This window comes from Anas platyrhynchos, chromosome 1 (genome assembly GCF_047663525.1).
Source record: "Anas platyrhynchos isolate ZD024472 breed Pekin duck chromosome 1, IASCAAS_PekinDuck_T2T, whole genome shotgun sequence".
In the NCBI taxonomy this organism is placed as follows: Eukaryota; Metazoa; Chordata; class Aves; order Anseriformes; family Anatidae; genus Anas; species Anas platyrhynchos.
In genome coordinates this window covers 132,068,323-132,078,143 of record NC_092587.1, presented here as the reverse complement: position 1 = coordinate 132,078,143, position 9,821 = coordinate 132,068,323, and the positions used below count along the sequence as shown (strand labels likewise).

Sequence of the window (9,821 nt, the reverse complement as noted above, 5' to 3'; positions counted from 1 at the left end):
CATTCCCCCTCGTCCTGTCACCAGGCACATGGGAGAACAGGCCAACCCCCACCTCGCTACAGCCTCCTTTAATGTACTTATACAGAGCATATTCAGCAATAACTAAATACTTAACACAGGCTGTAAAAGACACAGGTGCTCACCTCCTGTGAAATTCATACAGTCCTAAAGCTGAGAATGACAATAACAAAAATTGCGCATGCACAATCTGTGGCTTGGAATGAAGCTCTCACTGAGAAGAACCCATTGTTTCCCTTTCCAAGAGCACCAAAGGGTTCAGGTTGTGTTTACTTTGTTGTTGTTTTGTTGTGGTTTTTTTTCATTCCGAGAACCAAAAATGTTGTTCGGAGGAAAGAGTGGGCAGCAGGCAGGCCTGACTCTTGGCTGCTGCCGAATGAGCATGCCGCTCCTGGAGCAGCAGCTGCTTTCCAGAGAGAAAAGGCTCTTGCAGCCCTCTGCTCTGCTCTTACCTTCTCCTCCAGTGCCACGCAGCCTGCTTTGTGGTATCTGGCTTTTTCTCCCATCTTAAGCAGTTTAACACAGGAATGAAAGAAAAACTCACCTGGAATACTCTGTTACATAGAGCTTCATGTCCAAATTGGAGTTAATTCAGAGCTACTTACCTAGGAAAGAGACTGCATTTAGTAAAGGGAAAACCCTTTTCTTATGGAATTTCCTTTTCTTTCTTGGCCACAGTAAGCACTGGCAATTAAAGTGGCTGTTTCTGATGGAGATCAGCTGTTTTTCACTGAACAATAAGCCATTTCCAGTTAACATAGTTATTGTTTGAATTTCTTCTACTGTTTTCATGATGTTGCTGGTTGCATTTAATTATATCCCTGTGGAAACAAAGAGATAACATCCTCCTTTCTCAATATATCTCTCTCACACATGCTAGTAACCAGTTTCCTAATTACTGAGTAAGGCTACTGCTAATGACAACATAATCAAAATGTAGAAATTCATTTTTCAAATGCATGAAAAAACACCATCTGCATGCATTTTTTAAGTGAGACATTAAAAGCCTGACTCCTTCTGTTCTGTGGACATTAAAAATGTGTAAAAATGAGGGTTTTCCCTGGTGCCGTTGGCCAAAATCTCTCTTTTACCCACAATTGCTCAGTCTGTTCAGTTCAAATTATTCATAATATTACATCTAATTTCTCTTTCTTTAATTTCATGTCATTATTTCTCATCACATTCCTTCTCAGCACTTAACCCTTTCAATACAGATTATTACGATACTCATTTAATTATGATTCAGTCAAGCTTGGTATGCTCAGTTCTCTTTGTTCACTATTTTTTCTGGTTTGCTCTCTTCAGATCACATTCTGGTAATGTATTTTTGGTAACAGGATGCTCAGAGCATGATGAAATAGGTCCTGTTTTGTCACACACACAGAGGGACTCTCACTTCTCCCTCATATCTCTATATAGCCTAAAGGTAATTCTCATTTCTTTTATTCCCATACCACATAATACATAAATCAGAGGTAAGGTCATGCCTAGTTTGTTCTTCAGTGTCAACTCTAGATTTCTCTGTTACCTCCAGTTCCTTTCAAGGTAGCATCTTTGGTTTTCCCTTCATCTGAACTTTTCCCATCTGGACTGTTTCACTATTTGTATATGTACTTATTTTTTATGTTAAACTCTTGATCTATTTTCAGACTGTATATTTTCTCCCAAAGCCTTTATTAGTAGTAATTTTCTCAGTTGTATTTTAACATATTTTTTCTCACTGGTATTTCTATTTCTCACAAACTGGTATAATCCACAAATTACATTAATATATTTATAAGACTGATCCTAATTGCCTGTGCATCTGCCCTTATTCCTTGCTGAGTATTTATGTTATTGCCTAAGGCTTTAGTGAGCATTCAGTCCATATGAACATAGCTAAAATGCCTGTGGGGTAGACACTTTGCTGGGTATTTAGAATCTGCCTCAATATTCACTCAATTCAGCTGAAATACTTCCAGTGACACAGATCAAGTCAGAAGACATGACACAGCTTCTGCATGACCACAGCTGGGCTATGTGTGTTGGCATTACAGCTCTGAGTAGGGTAACCAAGAGGAAGCATAAAATCCTTGGTAAGGAGGAGAGAAGTGTTTAGCAGAGCAGCATCGCTGAGAGGCTGCCCTGGCAATGAAAGCAATGCAGCACGAGTACGTTTTTATTAACAGAAATGCCTAAAGGGGTAACACTACAGCTACCTAAACTTTGAGCAGCCCTTTTCACTGTTTCTCTTTGAATGGAACTAAATTTCTCTCTTGTTAGGAATGTTTTCCAACCCCTATAGACTACAAATTGAGTTCAGGAATCACCAAAAATTTTGCACAATGTGCTTCAAAGAAAATTCTATATCTAGTGATGAATGTTTCATAACTAAGAAGAAAAACAAGTTGAGAGACTTTTTTTGCCTGTGTACAAAAACCTACTTTTTCTGTGTGGTACTTTGGCTTTTAACCAGCATACCAATGAGTTCTGATATTCTGTATTCTATGTGTTTTAGCTACATTTATAAATGTGCCATACCCCAGAAAATACAAATAGTCTAAAATTAGGTAACTGATACATGAAGGTATCCTTACTAATGAATATATTTTCCATAATTTTCCATTCAGCAATTAATTATTCTGATGGCAACAGGTTTTCCCTCCTGCAAATTAGGATATTTCTTCTTTAATGGTTTGGAATTGCCAGTAAGGGATTAGCACTCCTGAGCTAAGGAACTGCCTTCAGGCAGCAGCTCCAGCCACAAGAGAGAAGAGTTGAAAATAGCAAGAAAAACAACCACCTCTCCTGTACCTGGGCTCACTGCACCACAAGGCACAGGAAAGACAGGGGGCCCTATATTTTTTGACACATCAGCATCATCAGGAATGTCTCCTACTTCCTTCAGGGAAAAATTCCTGGTCTCTGTATAGGCAGCTACTTATGACAAAAAGAATACCTCAGTGAACTGTGAAAGATCAATTCCGGCAGGGATTAAATGGCAATATTGTCCAATAAATGAGTTTGTAGCATTTTTTAGATCTACTAAATATCATTAATTCATGGTTGTAAAATCTGCTAAGACTTTTTTGAGGAACAACAATGCATGTGGAAACAAGTGCAAGGTCATACTGTAGAACAAATTGGTGTGACTTTCCAACAGAGCTTTCTACCAACATTTTTATTGAACAACATTTGAAAATCAGATGGAAAATTGAAAGCTGGCAAATGAAAATTGAAAACCTAGCAAGCTGGGGTTCTCCCCTTCTGAGGTCACCTCCCATTCGGCAGGAGGTGCCTGTGCAGAAGCTGTGCACAGCCCCTGCGACAGAGGCTCCGCGATGACAAAGCCTCCCCCGCTAGGGGCCACTGCAGCCTCAGCCTCGCACCTCCGCCCCTGCACAAGTGGGCCGGTGGCTCTGGTTGGTACCCGGACAGATGCTTTCAACCCAACTGAGAGCTCAGAAAATTCCTAGGAAAAAATAAATAAATAAATAAATATATTTGAAGTCTATTTGTTCAGATGTAAGCCTAGCCCTGCATCTAAATGCTACTTAAGTCCTTTCCAGAACCCAAGGACACTTGAAGAACCTACGTCAGATGAAAATTCGTGATCTGTACAGCTTTTCACACCAAGGTTGGTAGCAGTTGTGGTAACATTTATTCCACCCATCAAAAGAAGCCACCTAAGAACTAGAAAAGATATTACATTGAGATGCAGTTATGAGAAACCAATGAAAGCTCTCTTCCCACGGATTTGTGTCAGGTAGGTGAGGACACGCTTCAATTTTTCCCAAAGTGGTGGCATTCAGAAAGCACCCTCCCAGCAGACATCAGATTCTCTGATGCCTTATAACAGCTCATGCTGCAGCTTTTCTCTCAAGTGAATGAAAAGAGTCCCTACTCTTTCAGCCACCTATCCTTTGATAATCCAGAGGATCTCTGGAAGGTCTTTGGCCTTGTGTCTAATCACACTACGTGAGACCCACAGTCACAGTCAGATCAGACTGTCTACTGACTAGTTTCTTAAGCAGGCTACAAGTAAGTAGCACAGAACCCAGACACTACAATGTCTTTTTGTAGGTAAATAACAAGTGGGATAGTGGGTTGGGGTTTTTAATGGAACTGGAAAATGTTTTCAGAAATTCTTTCCTTTCTTCAGCCCCAAAAGAAATGGGGGAAAATGTAAATAGCATTTGATTCCGTACTTTCATTCACTTTCTCTCTTATCTCACTGGCACATACTTAAAAATATAGGTTTATATATCTGTACATTGATAGTCTGATTTGTGCTAGAGAAGAAATGTAGTTATTTAATACATTTTAGGTTCACAGGATGTCAACATACGAGAATAACTACCTGAAGGACTACAGCCTTAATATCAGGCTTCATTCATTGTTATTCTACTCAGGCAGAAATGATCTCTGGATCAGCAGTGACATGAGACCCAGCAACAGGGGATCTCCAGTTAATAGAGGATGAAATAGTCACTTCTTCACCATGTCTTCTAAACCATCCCTCTGAAAGATATGTGACAAATGCATTTACCATAAATGATGGGTGTTTTCCCTCTTCTACCCTCAAATCATATTTAACAAGTACGTTTTTGTAGATGGCTTAAACCAATCCAAAGTCCTACCAAAGGTGAAAAGTTTCTCACTCTCCTCCTAAACCCAAGCTATAGGGCTGAGCCCCTGCTTATTGTCAGCACCACCATTCACACAGTTGTGCAATGACCTACAGCAGCTCAGATCCAGCTGAGAATCAAGACCTAAATACATTCTGCCACCTAAAACCTTTCAGCTACATCAGATCTTCCTTCTGCATCTTCATGCAATTAGGTAATTGTTCATATCCAGATAAGGAAGGGCATGGGGACACACAGATGAAAGTAGGGACAGGGGGATTACTCCATTTAGCAACACCACCATAGGCTGGCTGTAAGTGCATAAAAATTCTGATTTGTGCAGTTTCTGACTTAATATGAGAGCTAAGTGGCAGTAATAATAATAGATATTATTACGTAGATTTAATACTTCATCCCAATTTTTGCCTTTCTCACTCTGGTATAGTATTACCTATATTACCTGTTACAGTCTTCTAGTTCCTGTGATTGAACTGCTGCTATATGCACAGCACAGTAATTCCCAGGGACATATCTGATTCCGAAGGAGTGAGATAAGAAGAGCAGTTAATGGATTTCCTTACTAGCTCATTTTTGAAGTGGTTACTGGGAGTTTCCATTTTCCTTTGTCATATTCCTATAGAAGAAAAAAAAAATAATAAAAAAAAAAAAGTCCACAAATGCTACAACTCTCAAAGCTAGATTTAGAGGCTAAAAACTGCGAATATCTTAGTGATATTCAGTAAGTTTTAGTTGTTTCACACTAGGGATGTTTATTCCACACACACACACAAAAAAAAAAAAAAAAAAGAAAAAGAAAAAAAGTATGTTCTCATTTTAGGCTGCCTAAAACAATTTGACTAACTTGGGCTAAAGTAGCAAGGGAGTGAGGCTGGAACAGAAGCTAACAGGCACCCTAGGGCTGAAGCCACTGCTCAAATTAAAATCCACATTGTTAGAATAACTTCACTATTCTAACCTGTGGCTGGAACATATCTCTTCCATTGTATTTTGGACTAAAAAAGGAGATATAACAACTGCAGGCAGCCCCTTGTCTTAGACAGAATCACATGAAAGACTTAATCTCCATATCTGTTATCATCAGGTGAACTTCACTAAAATGGTTTTCCATTTAAAAATCTTAATTTTAGATTTCTTTTTCATCTTAATTCTATACATACTACATCAACCTGCTGTGATAGAGATTAAACTGTAAAATGTTTAAGTAGTTGAAAGAAAAAAGAAATATGCAGATTGTATGCATTTATGTGCTTTCCTTACATACATATGTCTAGCCAGCTAGGAAGCTGCAGCATCCTCCTGTAGTACCAGGGCAGTACAAGGGAGAGGTCAGGCACCCTCCAGCTTCAGCTTGAAGCTCTAGTGGACTCTGCACCTTCTAAAGAGAAGGGCATGTTGCCACCTAGTTAAAACAGAATCCTGTACCCATCAACCAAAAGTGTCCTGGTGGCTTTTAAACAGCAGGCTGAGACCGCTGCAACATTACAAGCAGATCAGAACATTCACCAGAGCAGCAAAAGAAATTTGTTCCGATATTCTGATTTCAGGGTGTCAGTAGTACTATCACTGCTCTTGAAGGACGACCAAAACTCTCCTACATCCCATTCCCATGGTGCCTCAGAGATACCCAGACCAAAGGAGAGATCTCATGTTTGCAGGATTAATTCTCAGCAAGGCAGATAAAGAATTACTCTTAGATGGATTACAATTACTTGCTGTTAATCACTTTTGCTCAGTGCTTTGCCTAGAACTGAGAGAAACACATGGGCAGGCATTTAATGTTTGTGATAACCAGAAGCCAACGCAATAGTTTCCTGGAAAGGAGAGTTTTTGTGTGGGTAGATATTTGGATTTATATATGCACATTTACTGCTTATAAAGCTGCCTGAAAGGAAGACATGCAGAAACATTTGCTAAGATGGTGTAACTTCAAATTTTCCAGAAACTGTTCAGCAAGAACTCACAAAAAAAGGTGATTTTGCATGACTAAATATGGGTGTTTTTAACATATATTTTAAGGATATGAGATATAACGAATAGTATCGACCTCTATAGATTGGAGGTCTTTTATCACATTCCTGTATTAGCCACCTACATTTGATTAATCAGATCTTAAACACAGTTGACCATGTTAACCAGATTTCCCCTGACTAACAGAGAGTTGGGTGATTAGCTCAGATGCAGACACTTACATTTTAGACAATTAAAGATTAATATTCAGGATCAATATTCATTTCCTTTATTTTCAATTTTAACTGACAAAGGATCTAAGGATACTCTAGATTTTTGGAGTGGGGGGGGGGGGGGTGACAACTGTTTTTTGTTTTGTTTTGTTTTTGTTTTTTTCCTGCTGTACCACTGCTTGAAAGAGGACTTTCTTAAATGCACTCTCACTAAAGCATTCCTACTTCAGCATTATACTCATTTGGCCATTCAAGACAGTGAATGGGAAAGATTACACAGGAGTTCAGTAATTTACTCCTAATGCAGAGGTTAAACACCCCTTCAGTCCAAAGGAAACCTCTATTAATGCTTTGAGAAAGGCCATAAAGGGAACGTGAAATGCAATACATACAGTTCAAAGAGAGCACAGTTCTGTTCCATTACAAATTATACTGTTCTTTGGATTTCTTTTGTCCTACAAAACAGACTACTTCTTACAATCAATCTGCAATGCCTATTTGCACTTATTGAAGCTAAAATCTACCTTTATGCTCAGCAAAATGGGGAAGGAGATACTCCTACACTATAAAGACATAAAGTCAATAATGACAGAAGAGAGAATGGAAAAAAAAAAAAAAAAAAAAAAAAAAACAAAACTGCACACACAAGGAAGGAAGGAAGGAAAGAAAGAAAAAAAAAGTTAGAATACTGTCCAGGCAGGTGGCCTGAAAATAAAAATCCAGAATTTGGATCAGCTAATTTTACTAGATACGGTAGGGGTTTCAAAGATTTTCATTACTTATTATAAAATGTTCATCATTCTTACAGTCTTATTTTGGAGCAGGGACAATCATTTATGAATTATTTGTGGAAAATCTAGCACCTGGAAGCAATTAAGATAAGGCTTATAATTTGGGGTATCACTATAATGTAAGGGTTAAATAGTGATCGTTTAAAGCCTGAAATTCTGCACTGGTATTTCTGAGACAGCTCATCAGAGCACTATAAGAACTGCTCGTGCACATGGCCCATCCTCCTGCTTACCCGTTTGCTTCCTTGGATGAGTCTATTAAACAAGATGAGATGGAGCATTAAGTGAATGCTCAGTAATTTAACAGCTCTGCTCAGCAAGGTTACTTACAGAGGCTGATTCACTTCATATATTTTAAAGACAGATTAAGTATTTTGTTTTTATTTTCACTAAGCGACTTGATCAAACCACAGGGTTCCCCTTCTACTCTGGCAACTGCTTCTTTAAAAATTTGTTCTTCTTGCTGGCTTTAAATGCTCTTCTGTGGTGTTGCCCCAGAGTATTCCAGCCACTCCCATATTCTGGGAGAAACAATTCTGGCAGATATTTTATTTTCCTGAGTTAGTTCAACTGGCTGCATCATTTGTTTCTCTTAAAGCATTCTTATACAGTTTGACATTTGCGAGAAGATCAAGAAATTCACTTGATAAATGGAGGTCAGCCCATCAGAAACAGAGCCCTTTTATCCACTAGACAAATGGCTAAATCTAAATTGAAGGAAATGGTTCTGAGATAATTTCAACCCCTTTTGTAAACTGTTCACACTAATTGCAGGCAGAGAGAGTTAGCTGAAACTAAAATTGCTTGGACTGAAATTTAGCTCCCGGAATTTGGCAAAACAAAACAAAACAAAAAAGGCCATTTATTTATTCAAGATAGAGCTAGAATTTACTCAACTGTTTTTCTTTTTGATTTACACTGTCTGAAACTGAATGGTTGTACATTATAAAAATGATTTCTAGGGCAATAGCTTTATAGCTTCTAAATGCTGCCAGTGTCATAAACAGTGACATTTGTAAGTTGCTAAGGGAAGACCTTGAGAACAGAAAGCTCAGAGTTTCTCAGACTCATCTTACTCAGATAGATCTCAAGCCACAGCCAAACTCAGAATTATACCCTCAGTAAATTCAGGCCACTGTTTCTCAGTCGCTATTGACTGCCTAATTAGGATGCTCTCAAATTAGGATGAAGCCAGAAATTAAATTGAAGTTAAAAATGTGTGACAGTTTGCAGGATTGCTGTGTATATCTGCCTTATTACCAATATCTTGAAAATATGCCAATTATTATTTGAAATAACCTGTAGTTTTATCCATCTCTTGTCAGCTTCTAGGCTGATAAGAGAAGGGAAGAAAGAGAGAGGGTGAGAGCTCCTTTTGGTTCAAAGAAACAAACAAACAAACCAGAAAAAAAAAAAAAAAAAAAAAAGGAAGCAGGAGGAAACTTCACCTAAGGAGAGCCAAAAGTTTGGGTGAAGGTTTTCCCATCTACTGTTGACAGTGAAAGCCACGGACGTAGGAACTTTTCTCTGAAACTGAACATGTAACATTAAGATCAGAGAAAATGCATTCTTGAGCAAATACTGCTTCTTTCTAGAGTTGCCTTTACCATAGTTTTAAAGAAACTGCAACCACACACAAAGCTGTGTGCATTTTAACCATGTCCACTTAATAACTAAAAGCTGCTCCAAAACTTGTTATAGCAAACACTTCTATAAAATCAGGAATTTGACCCATCTTCATTCCTTGTCATCTTTGCTTCTCTCTCTCTCCCCACAGCTAAATTTCTCAACACTTCATCTTATGCAGCTGATGGTTTGCCTTACCTCTGTAAAAACAAAGTCTGTCTGGAAGACTGTGTTGCTAGTCCTCCTGCTTCAAAACCAGCACTGCTAATTGCCTGGGTCTAAGGAAACAATGTGATGATTTACTGCCTGTTTCTGTGCAAGTCCTGTGCCTATCTGCAGTTCCCAGCTGGTAGGAGGGGAGAGGTAGAGAGAAGAAATGCTGAAGTACTGGTTAGGCTACAAAACACAGGTGGTAGCACTGCTGCCACACACACCTCATGTACCAATAAGAACTGGGTTTGGTTTGTGAAGAAAACTTCAGTAGAAGCCAAACCGCTGCATACATACCAACCTATAAATCTGGGCAAAGAATTTTTTGCAGTTCCAGGAAGGCATGTAAATAAATGCAGCTGTACAGT

At 38.7% G+C, this 9,821-nt stretch overlaps 1 long non-coding RNA gene across 1 annotated transcript; it reads right to left on the bottom strand.

Moving 5' to 3' along the window:
- Nucleotides 1–3,163: 3,163 nt before the first annotated feature.
- Nucleotides 3,164–9,581, bottom strand: LOC106015834 (uncharacterized). The gene is made up of 3 exons (XR_011806699.1): nt 9,442–9,581; nt 5,086–5,259; nt 3,164–3,469 (listed from the first exon to the last, which is right to left on the bottom strand). It is a non-coding gene; the product is annotated as an uncharacterized lncRNA (long non-coding RNA).
- Nucleotides 9,582–9,821: the final 240 nt, after the last annotated feature.